This window comes from Apodemus sylvaticus, chromosome 4 (genome assembly GCF_947179515.1).
Source record: "Apodemus sylvaticus chromosome 4, mApoSyl1.1, whole genome shotgun sequence".
In the NCBI taxonomy this organism is placed as follows: domain Eukaryota; kingdom Metazoa; phylum Chordata; class Mammalia; order Rodentia; family Muridae; genus Apodemus; species Apodemus sylvaticus.
The window spans coordinates 58,057,664-58,074,721 of record NC_067475.1 but is presented as its reverse complement, the minus strand read 5'-3'; the positions used below and the strand labels follow the sequence as shown (position 1 = coordinate 58,074,721).

The 17,058-nt window shown below is 43.4% G+C and overlaps 1 long non-coding RNA gene across 2 annotated transcripts; it reads left to right on the top strand.

Moving 5' to 3' along the window:
• Positions 1-3,757: 3,757 nt before the first annotated feature.
• On the top strand, positions 3,758-13,238 carry LOC127682146 (uncharacterized). 2 transcript variants are annotated; one of them, XR_007977359.1, is made up of 5 exons: positions 3,758-4,078; positions 6,680-6,748; positions 7,049-7,282; positions 7,767-7,932; positions 12,897-13,238. It is a non-coding gene; the product is annotated as an uncharacterized LOC127682146 (long non-coding RNA). The 2 variants fall into 2 exon arrangements; XR_007977358.1 differs by lacking the exon at positions 12,897-13,238 and adding an exon at positions 11,373-12,226.
• The last annotated feature ends 3,820 nt before the right edge of the window (positions 13,239-17,058 follow it).

Below are 17,058 nucleotides of genomic sequence, written 5' to 3'. Positions count from 1 at the left end.
ATTTTCTGTTTGTATCTCACCTATGTGAGCCTATGTAGCTGTCTTGGGATATATTTTACATTTTCATTTTCTTTCTTTTTTCTTGCTACTAACTACCACACTTTTCAGTGACGTAGTACTCACTGCGGTGTGCACCTTGCACTTTGTAGAATGAGGTAGGTGCTCCCTAAAGAGCCGAGGAGTGAGTTACACACTTTCCTGAAATCTGAATGATTACATCCCCGGCTAGCAACAACAGAAACACCGCTGCTGCCAGAGAGAATGTCGTAAAGCCTAAACAAATTTGGCAATATGAAATTATTTCTTTTCATGTTATTGCTGGAGGAGAAGGTCTTCTAAATGCCTCCCAAACTTAGTGTACTTTCACAATGCAGTTACAGTTTGGAATCCTGGAGAGCGTGATTATGCTGAGACCTGGCAGGACAAGCAAAGCTATGTCCCAGACCAATTGATGGAAAAGGCCTTTAAGAAGCATTGAGACTGTGCTATAGATCAATAGAAAGAACCTTTCTTCTTTTGAGTATTTACAGGATGTATTTTTATAGCTTGAACTCTCAGAAACATAACCCAAGAGTAGCACTGCATCTGTTCAGCAGTATCTTATGAACTTTTTCTGGTACCGTGTTAGAGTTTAAACAATTGAAAAGTAGGTACTTTACTAAGTAAATCGTTCTGGACTTGATCAAGCTAATGGCAAGGCACATAGTGGAGAAGCACTATCTGATCTCAGGATAATATTTTATATGCAAAAGGTGAATCCATTATGTATATTCTTTACACATATAGGACCTCATACACATTCATTCATCAAACCTAAACTGGGGCATGCAAAAAGCTAGGGACGTCTGCTTGTTGCTAAGAATACAAAGATATGGTCTCTGTGCTAAAACATTATGACCTGACATTGGTAGGCTATAACTAATTTAATCCTATCAGTAACAATATTAAACAGATAGTAGTAGGGTCATTTTGCAGAGGGGAAAACTCATTTAGAGGGATTGAATGAATTGCCAAAATATCCAGAGTTAGTTTTTTTTTTTTTTTTTTTTTTTTTTTGGTTTTTTGGATTTGGTTTTTTGGAGACAGGGTTTCTCTGTATAGCCCTGGCTGTCCTGGAACTCACTTCACTCTGTAGACCAGGCTGGCCTCGAACTCAGAAATCCGCCTGCCTCTGCCTCCCAGAGTGCTGGGATTACAGGCGTGCACCACCACCGCCCGGCCAGAGTTAGTTTTTAACAAGACCTAAAACGTAAGCCATCGAAACCTTAGTAGACTAAAAACAACTTGATCTATCAGCAACTTGATCTATTTTGTTCATTTCTATTTTCAACAAATACTCAAGGAATGAGAGGGATACCTCCTCAGTTTACAGCACTCGTTGCTCTGGCAGAGGAGCTGGGTTTGATTCTCGGCACCCAAATAGCAGTTCCCAACCATCTGTAACTCCAGCTCCACAAAATCTGACACTCCCCTCTGTTCTCCATGAGCACCAGGGATTCCCGTGGTATGTATACACACATGCAGGCAAACACATTCATACATAGAGAATAAAATAATCTAATTTTTAAAATTCAAAATCATGTATTTATAAGTGGAAAAAAGGAGGAGACTCTAAGGCAGCTAATACACTAGTCATGAGTCTGTTTCCACTGTGTGCTACGATAATAATCTTATCCTATGAGTGTACTTAAAGCATGTGCCATAGATGGTTACTCATCTGCAAACTGTTTATTATTAGTGAACTTTGATTCATTGTTGTGCAAAAGAACAAGTAAGCATTTAGAGTCTTTCCCGGCTGGGACACTGTCAAGTCAAGCGAGTGATCTGTGGGCTTCTGTGGTTGAACCTGGGCACAAATCGGTTCAGGTGTTGTCCAGCTCATGTGGTGAGTCAGAGTGGCGTGTGCTGCGAACTAGTCACAGCATCTAATTTAATCCTACCCAGGCCATTTACCACCCACCTGCTCCTCCCCCTGGAGATTGTTTCATGCCTTTGAAGTAAAAGTCAGCAGCAGATTGGATTTTTAAAAACTGCTTCTTCACCGCAGATGCCGTCGCTCCCGACCTTATGCTATAGAAGCACTGTTGAGCAGTAATTAAGTGTGTGGTTCCTAGAGTGAATTGACGTGGGTTTCAGTGCAGTGCGGGGTCTGCCACTTACCAGCTGTGGGGCCTTGGGCAAACTGCTTAACCTCATGAAGCCTCAGCATTCTTACCTATAGTATGTACAACAGAAGTACAAAATTTCATAGGGCCTTAGTAAAAATGGAGATATGCAAAGCACTCTTTTGATTAAAAGAAAACTAAGAAATATGGAAATTTTTTGAAACAGTGTCTCTCTGTCTTGCAGTCCTGGCTGTCCTAGGGCTTGCAATGTAGGCCAGGCTGGCTGTAGACACCTGAGTGCTGGGGTTAAAGGTATGTGTCATCGCATTCGACTTAAAAAACCTGAAAGAAATATATGAAGTGCTGATTGTAGAAAATTATATACAATGACAAAATGTGATTTTATGTCATAATATACATGACAGTTGCTATTTTACTTGGATGTCATAAAAATTCATGCTATTTGGGGAAAAAAAAGATTTTAAAATCCTTACATCCAAGGTAATTCTATAAGTGTCCAGGAAAGTGTGTGGACAGACTTTCTCAGTTACCCATAAAATGACATTTCATATCAGCTTTATTGTAAAACAAAACAAAACAAAACAAAAACTAGCAAATAAAAAAACTCACACACTAAAACTAACCAGATCCAAAATGTGTACATTGAGATATACAGACTTTTATCTACATTATTCAAAGATAATAAAGATCAGTTACTTCCACAGTCCTCTGTGCTTGTTTGTTTTAAATACATTGTGTCCGATACCGAAGGGCAATGCTTCTGGCTTCTAGGTGGCTAGTAAGAGCAGGTTCTGAAGCTGTGTGTGGTGACACACACCTTTAATCTCAGTGCTGAAGGTTAGACATGAGGAAAGGCCTTCTAAATCATCTTCAGCTACATAGGAATCTGCACTTAGTCTGCACTGCATGAAACAGTCTCAAAACAATACAACATAAAATAAACCCCATTATAATAGTAGTTAGAAGCTTAGTCACGGACACTTTTATGTGAAATAGCATTAAATAAATAAATAATCAGTTTCTTTTCTTTTCTTTTGTTTTTTTTTTGGGGGGGGGAGTTGGGTTTTTGGGTTTTTGGGTTTTTGGTTTTTTGGATTTTTTTTTTTTCCCCAAGACAGGGTTTCTCTGTATAGCCCTGGCTGTGGCTGTCCTGGAACTCACTCTGGCTGTCCTGGAACTCACTCTGTAGATAGACCAGGCTGGCCTCGAACTCAGAAATCTGCCTGCCTCTGCCTCCCAGAGTGGTGGGATTACAGGTGTGTGCCACCACCGCCCGGCAAATAATCACTTTCTGTTTTTCCAGCTGCATTATCTGGGTGACATAAAGAGGCAGGCAAGCAGGTACACAATGTGTGTTGAGTGACAGGTACACACAGGCAAGTCAGAGGCGTTTGTTGGACTGGAGCATAGCACAGTGGCTGTACAAAACTTGTGCTCAATCCCCAGAAATGAAAAAATAAATATTGCTTATTTGGCGGCATATATTTTGCCTATTGATATATTTTCTACAACAGACTTACACACACTCTCTTTCCCTGAGCTTCAGCCTATCAGTTCGTTTGTCTTTCCTCCAGTGTACCTGGTTACCTGGTAGAAGCAACTACATGAGCTCCTAAAAGAGTCTGGCAACTCTTCAACAAGCAGGTTAGGCAGTGATGAGCACTGCAGGCAGGATACAGCTGGCCTCTGCGAGATAGTCCAGTGTAAGGAGGGGCGGACTGAGGCAGGGGAAGCTAAGCCTCTCTTATCAGGAGAGACTAGCTTGCACTATCAGGGGACCGACAGTCACCAGGCCGACCCATCCCCCCATCAATGGAGGGAAAGGAGATCCAGAAGGGTTTGCCTGGCTTCATAGAGGCACCTAGCATTATTTATTCTGTACCAAAATTCAAGCACGTGTAAACAGCAAATAGTCCCGCCAAGAGGGACTTGCTGGAGGCAGAAGACTGTGGGTAAGGTTGCAAGATTAACAACGGAAAAATATCAGACACTTGGTCAAATTTTCATTTCTAAGAAACAAATATGCTTTAGTACAAATACGTTTCATGCACTATTTAAGATTTTCTTAGACTCTGAACTTCAATTGTAATTGGGCATTTTGTCTGGCAATCTGAAGGGTGGTTAACCCTGTAGCATCTGGACTATGAGTTCAGTTTCTAGGACTTATTAGCTGTGTGACCTTGAACAAATTATTTAAGCTTTCTGAGCTTCAGTATGTATAAATTGTGGATAAACTGATCTTACAAGGTTGTTAATAAGATTAAATAGTAACTGTATTAGAATGGGAACAGAGACATATAAATGCCAATGATATCAGTTTCTTTTATAAAAAATATAAGTGTTTTGTTAATTGAACTACCTTTTAAAACTTAGATTTATATTTCACATATCTTTTAAGGGATCTGAGTGAGGGTCTTTTTTCCCCCATAATGATTTACAAGATTTTTTTCAACTGAAGTAAGATAATTTTTTTAAGTTCACTATCAATATTCAGAAGGAACCCATGACCAATATCTGATAGTGCCACCAGCCTTTCTAACCCTCCCTTTGATATTTAGTGACTGAACTCAGTTTTAAAGGTGTTCTAAGCTTCAAATTGTCATTGAGAAATCTGATTAAATATTTGCAAAATATTCCTTAAGTGTTTACTAGATGAAAGTCTGAAGCCAGAGGGCTGGGAACATACCTCAGAAGTACAGCACTTGCTTATGAGACACTAGGTCGCATCCCTAGAACAGGAAGAGAGAGGGAGAGGGAGGGGGAGAGAGAAAGAGAGAGAGAGAGAGAGAGAGAGAGAGAGAGAGAGAGAGAGAGAGAGAGATTAAAAGATTAAAACTCAGGGAAGTATTAGTGACAGCTCTTGCACTTTTTTTGCAGCAGGATTTATTGCAGCGGGATTGTGTTTTTCAAATCATTAAGAAGTACCCACTTGAATAGACCCTTTCAGTTCTTGCATATAGAATTCTATTAACACACACACACACACACACACACACACGTACAATAGAAATACTAATAGGTTTAGGCTCTATCAACCTGTTTTTCTCACTCAGGGTATGTCACCTGTATGCATCTGTGTATCTGCTCCCAAGTATGTAACGGTAACAGTTTGAAACGTTCCAGGGGTTTAGGAGATAACTCAGTGAGTAAGCAAACATGAGACCCAGAATTCGATCCACAGCATGCTTGGGAAAAGCTTGTCTCCGTGGCCTACATTGGTAATCTAAGGACTGGGAATGTGAACACAGGTAGTTTCCTGGGGCTAGTCAGCCTGGTTCAATCAAGGAGCTCTGGGTCCCCGAATGAAACCCTATTTCATGAAAACAAGGTAGATGGTTCCTAAGGAATAGCACCCACGTTTGACTTCTGACATCCACATGAACATGTACCTGTGTACACACAGGAATACACACACACACACACACACACACACACACACACAATTCAAGCCTGAGGCTTATTACTTTATAAGGCTAAGTTGAGACTTCCTACTCTGTTCATGTCTGATTCTGGATGAGAACCAGTAACTTCTAAACAATGATACAACCTAAGGGGAATGCAGGGAAGGACTTCACATTCTTCATCATCAGTATTCTCTCTCTCTCTCTCTCTCTCTCTCTCTCTCTCTCTCTCTCTCTGTGTGTGTGTGTGTGTGTGTGTGTGTATGTGTGTGTGTGTGTAAAGTATGTCGGGACAGTAGTTGGGGGAGGTAGTAGGATAGAGTTAAGATCAGAAAATGAGTCAAAAATTGTCCATTTCTTTTTGATCACTTGTTAAACCAGACACTAAATTTACAAATAGGATCTGGAAAGTGGAAAACACACTGCCAATAAACTCATAATGTTAATTTTGAAGAGGAAAAAAAAATCCCAAATTCAAACCAGATTCAGAAATTATGATCTCAGGGTTTTTTTTTTCAGAGTTCCTACTAATCTCATTTGTTTAAATATACTTATAAGGCATACTAGAAAAAGAAATAGGGAAAATACATAATTTATGAAAATATTTAAACTCAAAGAACGAAGAGCTCTGTGTTTGTATTTGCTGCTAACAAATGAGGCTCACATGACAGAGTATGCTATTTTCTAAGAAGTGGGAGCATGAGGGGTTTGCCAGGCAGTTGGCCATGTTGAGCTGGGAAGTCGTAAGGATTGCTTGGGATTTCTGGGCTGTGCAAGGATGACGGTGAACGAGAGGAACAGAGACAGTGGCTGTGGGATGAACTGGAAGGCAGTTTTGAAAGTTGACAACTCGGCGTCTGTTTATTGTGTATCAGCTGTGCATGCATTAATATGTCATAGGAACGCCGTGCCGCATGAGCATAATGCCAGCATACTAGAGGGAAAGGACCTGGGACTCAGGAGAAAGACAGAAGAAAAAGGAAAGGGGCTTGATGACTAGATGTGTAAGAAATATTGATTTTAACTTTAAAAAAGAAATTATGTGTGTGCACGCACAAGCAAGCTAGAGCGTGCAGAGGTTAACCTCGGGTGTCAGTCCTCAGTATCTGAATTGTTTAAGACAGAGTCTCTTTATTGTTTGTATTTGCCTAGGCCAGGCTAGCTGGACACGAGCTTCTGGAGAGTCTACCATCTCCACCTCTCAGCACTGTGATTACTGAGGTATACTGCCACACGGTTTTGAATGAAAGCACAGTTTGGCGTAGCTTCTGGGGAGTCAGACAGGTTCTGGCGTTTGTGCCCCAGACATTTTACCCACCGTGCCATCTCCCTAGCCTGTGATTCGTGTTTGAGTTAAAATAAAAAAGAATAAAGGATGTATTCTCAAATAGAGAGTAGAATTTGAATTTCCTATCAAATAGATGTTTTGGTGGTGGTGGAGGTGGTGGTGGCGGCGGAGGCGGAGGCGGTGGCAGTGGTGGTGGCAGTGGTGGTCTGATGATGATAATAATAATGTTCCAGGTACACATAGGATGCAATTAAAGGTCTGGTTGTGGCTTCAGAAGCAGAGGTGAGGCGTGTCCCCAAACCCTCCCCTTGCCTCGTGAAGGGGAAAAAGCAAGGATGCACACTGTCTCTTACAGACATCTGAAACAGATCGCGTCCTCCCTCGGCTTTCAGGGTTTCTCAGTTCCCTCCTCTCACCCCGAGAGCTGTAATTGCCAAAACAGACAGATTAGCACAATTTCGGCCTGTGTAAGTATCTCACTAATGTTCATTTGCTGACTCTAATGATTTCCAGAACCCCTTCCTGATCTTACTGTCAGCTCTGGTTCATCACAGAAAGTTTGTAAGCCAGCTCCGTGTGGGAGGTCAGCTCCTTGGTGAGGCATTGGTAGGGAAATGAATTCAAAGGGGTTCTCCAGTTTACCAAGGCTTTGGTTCTCTAATACCCTTAAGCACAAAAGAGCGAGGGCCCTGATGAGCTGGCTCAGGCAAACATCAGTATTGTAAATGATACTGGGAGTAGCCTTCCTTTCCCAAAGTTTCACAGCTTCCTCCAATCTGCCTAAGAAGGAAACTCACAGCTCTGAACTGTTACAATAAAACTATTGGCAGCCAGGAAAGTGAAAACAGGGCCTGGTCTTAATTCATCACACCACATAGAGTTTTAACACATCAGGGTAATAATAACAACACAATGTTGTCACCTGATAATCTCCCCCTTGTCCCCTGGAAGAGTGTCCCCGGACAGAGCATGGCTGGCCCTGCGGACTCTGCATGCTGGGAGGCACATTCTTTGCATAGGATCTGGAGTTGGGGCGATGCAACTGGGATGTGCGGTGCCAAGATGCAATGCGAAGCAGTTGGGAAGATGTAATTCTCTGATAGAAGCCATTTGCCAGGTCTGTGAGTAAAGTGTTTCCATCGCTGCTTATTGCCAGGGGAAAACAAGCATTAAAAAAGGTTCCTCGGCTTGGAATATGACAAGAATTCAGCCTTGTCAAAGAAGCATCGGGAAGTTTATTCTTGGTTGGTTGTTGTGTTTGTGTTTGTGTTTTGAGATAGTTTTCACTACAGTCCACGCTTGCTCAGCCTCTCCAGTATAGGAGTTCCCGGCATAAGCCAATGATGCCTGACTGGGGAAGTCTTGAGGGACAGTTCCCTATCTTCAGACAGCACCACACTTAAAGGAATCTGAGTCTGGGCGTGAATGTAGTTTGGTTGCTAGAGTGCATAAAGCCCAATGTGGTGGCATGTGCCTGGAATTCCAGAGAACCAGAAATTCAAGGTCATCCTTGCCTAAAAGTGAATTCCAGGCCAGCTAGGGCTACACAAAACTTTATCTTCTAAAACACCAAATGAGGCCGGGCAGTGGTGGTGTATGCCTTTAATCCCAGCACTTGGGAGGCAGAGGCAGGTGGATTTCTGAGTTTGAGGCCTGGTCTACAGAGTAAGTTCCAGGATAGCCAGGGCTACACAGCAATACCCTCTCAAAACAAAACAAAACAAAACAAAAAAAAAACAAAAACAAAAACAAAAACTAAAAAACAACAAAAAAAACCCAAAAAACAAAAAACAAAAAAAAACAAAACAAACTCTAAATAAATAAAACACCAAATGAGGTCCAGAGAGATGGCTCAGCAGTTAGGAGCACTGACTGCTCTTCCGGAGGTCCTGTAATTTCCCAATTTCCAGTAACCACATAGTGACTTACAACCATCTGTAATGGGATCCAATGTCCTCTTCTTGTGTGTCTGAAGACAGCTACAGCTACTCATATAAATAAAAAATAAATAAATCTTAAAAAAAAAGAAACCAAAACAATCACCTAAAGCCATAGAAATTAAATCTATTCAAAACATTGAAGAATAATTAGCAAAGAGTCTTGGCTAAAAACAAAGATAGGATTGTGGTCTCCTTTCATGGCAGCCTGCTTCCCCACGGCTCCCCCTGCGTGTTCATCATAGCTACCATGTCCCGGGAGAAGGATTTGTCATGGCTGCTTCCAGGGCAAGTGCTTGGTAGCACTAAACACTCAGCTTGCTGACAGTGACATCTTCACAGAGGGCAGCATCCGTCAGATGTTCCCTCCCGATGCTCAGCTCGCTTTAGAAGCCTTTCATTTGAGTTTCTAATTTTTAAGATAATGAGAGGGTAATGGCGATTAGTTTTGATTTCGTCTCACTAACCGAAGCTTTTGTATCTGGATCCCGCTGCCCCAGCTGGGCTGCCTAAACAAACACATTCAGGGCAAGCAGAAGCTGGGTCAAGACGCATCGACTTCACCTTAGAAAGTGCCATCTAATTCCAGGACAGGCCAAGATGTGGGCCTGCAATGTGTTTATATCTCTAGCCATCTTAAGACCTACTTTTCTTCACACAATAAACATATATAAGAGGCCTGGGATGTAGGTCAGTGGTAGACTACATGCCTGGCACACACAAGGGCCTGGAGCTTAATCACCAGAGCCATAAAGCTTCCTGTCTGAGGCATACATGATGTTCGTTTTGCATCTTCATGTAGCAGTATGTGAGGGAAATTGGCCTTGGGGATTTTTAACTCATCCAAATGATTGGTAAAACATGATACTGAGAAAAGCCACCATCCTCAGGAGACTGTGTCCTCTTGGAAAGAGCCAGGCTTGGGCCTCACTTTCTTTGCTTCTAGAAAGTAGGACCATTTGGACAAACCCTAAACCCTGTTACCTTCTCCAACTCTGTGGTAGGTAATCACTGCATGGCCTGCCGCCATGTCTGTCTTCCATGTGAGTCAGAGAAGAGTTATGGGGCTAAGGGGAACTTTGGATGTCAGGCCTGCACCGCACACCTGACCAGAGAGCAGTCAAGCAGTAGAGAAGCTAGAGGAGTAGAGTGGAACCACCAACATGGAGCCAAAGGCCACCCCGAGGGTCCCCAAAGAGTCAACAGGCCCAGGTGCCTTTGAAATACCTTGAATGTCACTTTAAATGAAAAGCCTAAGACTGTTTCTTGCTCCTTTTTGGTTTTTTAAGAGAGGGTCTTTTGAAGCCCAGATTTGGTCTGCAATGTGGGATAAACTCCTAATCTTCCTGCTTCCAATTCTCAAACACTGGGAGGGTGTGTACCATCACACCCAGGCTGAAACTGCCTTAATTCATGCCAATGAGGAGAAATTCATAAGATGGAGAAGTTGCCTCTAAATACTTGGGGACATAGCTGTCAATAGTTAGAAGAATGAAGAGAATGGTTCCACTACCTCCAAGGAAGGCTACGGTTGGTGTGAAGTGGGTAAAAAACATTGTCAAAGACTCCAAGCCCCACATGTCAAGAGATGCAAACTCATTTATGTTGAATGGTTTAGCTGATGATAATGCTTTGGGTTTGTTTCTAAGGATGTAATCTGGACTCTGGACATTCTACAAAAGCTAATTTCTAGTATAGGCAGAGGATAATGACAACCACCCCAGAAGAATTTGGGTAGAAGGAAGGCAGCAAGTGTGGGCTGGGGGAGCCTTGATCAGTGACAAGGTGTGAACAAGGCACAGGCTTTGGGCTGACAAGAAACAGTCACTAGACTTCAAAGCTTTTGATGAGACTGACAGCACTGAGGATCTGTGTTGAGACTTGTCTGTCAGCCCTCCTGATAGTCACAGATAGGGCAGCTTTCTTGCAGGGTGCTGCACACATCCTGGGCTGCCTTCAGGGCTGTGTGGATGTGGGAGAGTCATCGCAGCAGCCCTGGCCCCTCCTGCTGTACCCACTTCCTTGTTTTCAAACCGCTTCACTTCTGAGAGGCCCCGGCCCATTCCAGGGGCTTTAGGGAGGGTACGTTGTGAGTGATTCAAGTATTCCTTTTATGCTTTCACGTCTTGTCAGAGAGATAAGGAATAGGGGCCTAGAGTGAACCCGTGCCTGCGTTACACTCACTGTAAGCGAGGCTGAAGTGAAGCTCACAGGAACATGAACTGGAGCAAAGGCAAGTTCCAGGAAAAGAAAAAAAGCTGGGCAGTGGTGGTGCACGCCTTTAATTCCAGCACTTGGGAGGCAGAGGCAAGTAGATTTTCTGAGTTCAAGGCCAGTCTGGTCTACAGAGTGAGTTTCAGGACAGCCAGGGCTATATAGAGAAACCCTGTCTCAAAAAAACAATTAAAAAAAAAACAAAACACATGCAAGTTCCAGGGTCCAAGTTCAGTAGGATTTTATATACAATCACACTGTTCTGCTTCTTTTGTTTAAAACAAGCAAACAAGCAAACAGCTAGATAATTCCCCCTTACTAAGTATTATACAGTGTGATTGTTAAATCACCATCCTGAAAGTTTCTTTTTTTTTTTTTTTTTTTTTTTTTGGTTTTTCGAACTCAGAAATCCACCTACCTCTGCCTCCCAAGTGCTGGGATTAAAGGCGTGCGCCACCACTGCCCGGCTCATCCTGAACATTTCAACTGTGTGTGCTCCAATGCAGATGTCCATGACAAACCTGGAGGAGGACAAGTGAAAGTATTTTATAAAGGAGTGGGTAATACAATCAATCACTTTATTAAACGTTTCTACTTGGACGAAGATGGAAGTTTAATTTTCAAGGTACCCGTATACTCTGTTGACACGTTGCCACACAGCAGGATGCTCTGCTGATCTCCTCAGCCCTGAGTTAATTTGGGACCATTCCTCTCAGCATAACAGTAAACAGTGATTAATTTTCATGACATTGTGAAGTTGATGATGTCACTCAAGCATGATGACAGCTGGTCAATAGGCCACAAGTTCCCCTTGTTGTCATTCCCACATTCTGGGAAGCCAAGGCAGAGAAGGACATGTGAGACTGGGCAGGCTTCAGGGGTCTGAACCAACTCTAGCCCAGCTGTCATCTGTGGGAAGTGGCTTTTGGTTGACCAGTGGGACTTCCAGTGTCAGCACGTGCATTGTGTCAGCAGCTCAGACTCTGCACCGAGGGGCCCCTGTCCTCAGCCATCCTTCATCTTGGGAAAACTCTCTGGTGTAAAGAGCAGGGCTTTAGTGGGGAGGTGGGCTGTGGCCTCAGGAAAGCAGGTGGTTGGATGCTTGAGCAGCAATCTGGTAAGGAAGGAGAAGACTCTGAGAATTCACCAGTGGGAGGTAATCCGGTTGGAACCTCATCCTTGTTCTCATAACTTTTACCTGGCAGGGCCTTGCACCACAATCTCCCTTAATAAAGGGGCATTACCATGCCATGGCCCAACTCACGTGTCCTGTGTCCTGTGTCCTGTGTCCTGTGTCCTGTGTCCTGCCCCATACATGTTGCAATCCCCCTTTCTACTTTGGAAGAGGGTGTATTGGAGTAGATCTTCTTGAAATTTTGTTCCCATCTTCCAGGAAGGGAGAGAGAGAGAGACAGAGAGAGAGAGAGAGAGACAGAGACAGAGACAGAGACAGAGACAGAGAGAGAACACTCAGTCCAAGTTTACATGGTAGCCAAATCATCCCAAGGCAGCCAGACTTGGATTTTCTGAAATAGGGGTGAATATTTGCTAGGCAGAAAGGTGAGGCCCATAGGTTCCTTGCTTCTCCCCATCCCTATAATCTGTTGGTCCAGAAAAGGAAGAAAAGGAACTAAGAATGAGTCCCCTTCCTTAGCACATTCTAACTTAGTGTATCAGCAGGGTATTGGGGAAGAGGAATGCAACTGACTTTTACCTAGTGCTAACTCAACTTGTTTAAACCCTTACGATGTATCTATATAATTGCATTGAATACTTCAATACAGAGCAGTACTGAGTCAAAGTCTTACTGTGTCCCTGTTGTTATCCCAGGTTTAAAAGAGAACTCCATCAGGCTCTTGTAGTTAGGAAGCTAAGGAGTCAAAGTTTAAAACCCAAGGGTTCCTGACTGCAAAGTCCACTTTCTTTCCAGCTGCCTTGGTGAAGTGCCCCCTCTGAATAAAGAAGAGCTGGGTCCTGCAGTCTGTCCACAGGAAGAAGACTGTGTGCCGAGTGCTCCGCGTTCACTGCCATCCCTGATGTCAGGGAGGAAATGAATGGTCATTTAAAAATTCTGGTTGGCTAAAGAGCTGGTGGTTTAAATGAGTGCATCTAATTGCCAACTGCGAAGGGCTGGTCCTGGCATTAAAAAGACAGGTGAATCTGTGAAGCGAATGTGCTGAGACTTGTTTGTTGAAAATGGAATTATTAATGACTCGTCAGTAAACTTAAGAATCCTTAAATCCTTCCACTCTTACTCTTTTTGTAGAGGGAATAAAACAGACGAGTTTATAAAGGGTTTATTGTCTGCCAGACATTATTTTTTATATTAATATGGATTTTTTAAGTCTGTAATGATCCTACCTGCAAGATATAGTTATTTATTACAGTTGAAAGTTTAGGGGAAAGAACAGAAAGGTTAAGAAACTTGCCCCAGGAGACAAAGGATGGAAATGGTAAAGGGGAAGCCTGAACTTCCAGATCTGGAGAGCTATTCTCTATTCCTTCTGCCCCTGCCTAATAGACAGGGAAGATCAGACAGAGCTGCGAAGGTCTGTGTCTATATTCGGAAAAACTTCTTCTTTTTTCATTTTTTTTTAATTCCTAGAGTGATAGCAACCTTTTGCAATGCCGAGCCACACTAATGGCACGACAAGTCTACTGACTATCACTCTTGAGCCTTTCACCACATATCCTTACCTCTCTTTCCTTCTCAACATGTCTCTAGCATCTTCCTCTGCCCTTGGGAGTGAGGGGTGACTGTGGACCAAGATCTCTTTTCCCAGAGATACAATAGTCAGGGCCCGAACACCCACATGCATGGGCACGGGCACTAGACACAGAAGACCCCGTTATCACCATAGGCCTCACTGGGGAGAGAAAGGTCATTTATCTACACTGAACAACTGAACACTGTAAGCGTGGTAAATGAGTTCTCCTCCTTCTCTCCTTCCCCCTCCTCTTCCTCTCCCTTCCCTTCCTCTTCTTCCTCCTCTTCCTCCTCTCTCCTTTTTTCTGAGACATTTCTCTCTGTGTACCCCTGGCTGTCCTGGAATTTGCTCTGCAGACCAGGTTGAACTTGAACAAAAAAAAAAAAAATCTGCCTACCTTTGCCTCCTGAGTGTTGGGATTAAAGACAGGTCCCACCACTGTCTGGCTCAAGTGGATTCTTATGTTGTCTAAAAGTAAGTGTGTGGACCTCCCTGGAGAGGGACTGAGCTGTCGCCTGCTCCCCATCATGAAGCTGGATAGGGACAAGTCACAGTGCCTTGCTTTGATCTAAGCAGCTGAAACTTGCATCTGCTCCACTTTCGTCTGTAGAGGAGACTTGCAGAATTACTCATTCCGCCCAGATGTATAAAGAAAACGGTTTTCTTTTCTTCTAAACCACTATGGTGTCCTTTATAAGCCCTTACCTGATGAGTAGCAAGACGGAAAAGGCTAATTTTAGCCCCAAATTTTTCAAACCTAGTCTGATTCAGCTATTTGAACAATGTCTTTTGACCTGTGTCTCAGAGATAAGGTGAAGAGTCCTTCCGATGCTGCTACCCCGCTTCCTTCTTCCTAAATGGCCCCACAGTTCTGAGGCCAAGTCTCCCAGGCCACCTCCTCCACACATCTGCCCTCCTAGGCATGGCAGTGTGGGGTCAGGGACACCGTGGTCTCCTAACAAAGGAAGCAAGGCAGTGGGTCAGGACCTCGAGGGAGCTGTGTGCTCTGTCGATTTACTTCACCCCATGGGTAGAAACCTGAAGCGGGTAGCATCAGAGGACACAGAGACTTCCTGCCTAGCATGTGGCTGTCCCCTACATCCTTTCCCAGCAGCGGCAGGAGAGGAGGTCTACTGGCTTCTAGCCCAGGCAGAGGATGTTCTTTTGATACTAGAGAAACAAAAAGAAGAGACTCAGTTTTTGAACTTGAGTGTGGAGGATGCTTTTTTTTTTCTTTTTCTTTTTTTTCCAGCAGTAGCTGACCAACCCACTAGGCTGCTAAGCTTCAGATAGGACTTTCATGGGAAAGGGGGCTACAAAAAGGACTCAGAGAGGAATGAAAATACTGTGTTTACCAAATATTGTCTCCCATTATGTCAAGTTAGACGTGGGATGGTTAAATGGCTACCTTACATGTGTACAGTCATGAGTGTGTGTGTGTGTGTGTGTGTGTATGTGTATGTGTGTAATATAGTAGAAAATACTTCCAAATTCTCCTCAAAGGGAAGTGTAGGGCACAAAGATGTGGCCTCTGCTATTTCTTTGTGTTTTACATGGCTTTTGTACAAACTCAATTTCTTATCCTTAAAATGGTGCAAGTTGTATGCACTTCACTGTGTAGTTAACGGAGTTTAAGTCTGTTAACATGTATCCAGAATCTAAGACTTTTACTTGTATTGAAGAGAGCATTCAACACATTAGCTCTTTAGATCCTAGAAACGAATGCCATATATTTCAAACCTGAGAAATGTGTACGGTGCAGAAGAGTGTGAATTTTTAAATCAACTGAAGTTGCATCCACCCAAGCAAGTTCATGTCTACAGTGAGGTCGCATGTCTGCTGTGAGCCTTTCTGAGAGACAGAACGTCGTCATAGGATAGGCATGCGGGTGTGATGGTGACTCTCCCTTGTTAACTGGATTTAGAATCACCCAGGAAACACACATCTCGGACTTCCTGTGGGGGCATTTCAGGAGAGGCTTGACTGGATGTAGGCAGTGCCATCTCACAGGCTAGAATCCTCTGCTGACGGTGAAGGGGAGAGAGAAGAGAGCAAGCCCACCATCAGCTTGTATCTCTCCCTACTCCTTGACTGTGCATGCAATGCAACTCGCTCCCATCACCAGGCCTTGCCCGCCATGATGGGCTGACTGCCCCTTCAAACTCTGAACCAACATTCCTTCCTTCCTCAAGGTGCTTCCAACAGGTATTTTGTCACAACCAAACTTACACACATTAAGAATTAAATTATGTACTGCATATAAACCATGGAGCAAAGAGTGACACCTGGCTGAGGCCCTGCACTCTTCTCCTTTCTCCTTATGTCAGTAGGATGCTGCCTCAGAACTAATGACTGCTGTGTTGTCAGCCAAAGATCTTACATTTTTATGACCTACACAATATACTATGACAGAAGCTCAGTAAAGGTTGTGTAACCGACTCAGATGAGCCTCCAAAGCTAGGGCTCGAAGCTATAACTTTTTCTCCATTAAATGGTTTGAGGCCAGACGTTTCATGCCCCTCCACCAACCACTTCAGTCACATTAGGCACGTCTTTCCTACAACCTTGTTTCTTCATTAACAGTCCCCTAGGGTCTGTCGGAGGCATTTGTGTCTGCTTCAGTCACGTTGCTCAACCCACACTTGGAGAGAAAAGTGTTTGCATAAATACTAGCAGATGAATTTTTCAAATATCACTTTTTCTCTCCTGGCACTCTGTGAGGGAAATGAGCAAATATAAACAGACAAGTATTGCACTGCAAAGATAGCAGATGAGCTTCTGCCGGGACCCGGACTTGCCTGGAGTTTCCACATTTGGGAGCTGTAGGATTATGACAAAATCTACTTGTAATATTCTTGCTTTTGATTACTTAGCCACAATCTTAATTGCTTAAAGACTTGGCTTACTTCACACTTTCAGCCTAGCTTTCTCCTTGGAGAAGCCAGCAGGATGCTGGAAGTTCCCTTTCTACGAGGGGATTGCCTGCTTAAGTCTAGCATAAACTCCGTTTGACTCAGGAATCATGGAGAAGAAAGAAGAGTTTATTGTAACTCCATGCAAGGGCAAGGGAGAAAAAAGTCTGTTTCCTGTTCCGGGTGGCCTCGTGCGTATGACCTAGAGTGTATAATGGATATTAAACATGGGAACTGATTGCACATACTCCCTCACTTTTCTTGCTTTGGGCCATTTTGGTTTGAACCACACACCCTAGAAGATGCCTCTCTCCATGAAGCCATCCTTAACACCAACCTATGCCTTTGGGCCAGATAATATTTTCAGCCATATGTTTAACAAATTTTCTGGAACATCTAGGCTGTAGACTAACTAGTAATATCCATCCCCTCCCCTAACTCATATGCTGACACCCAACCCCCATGGTTGATG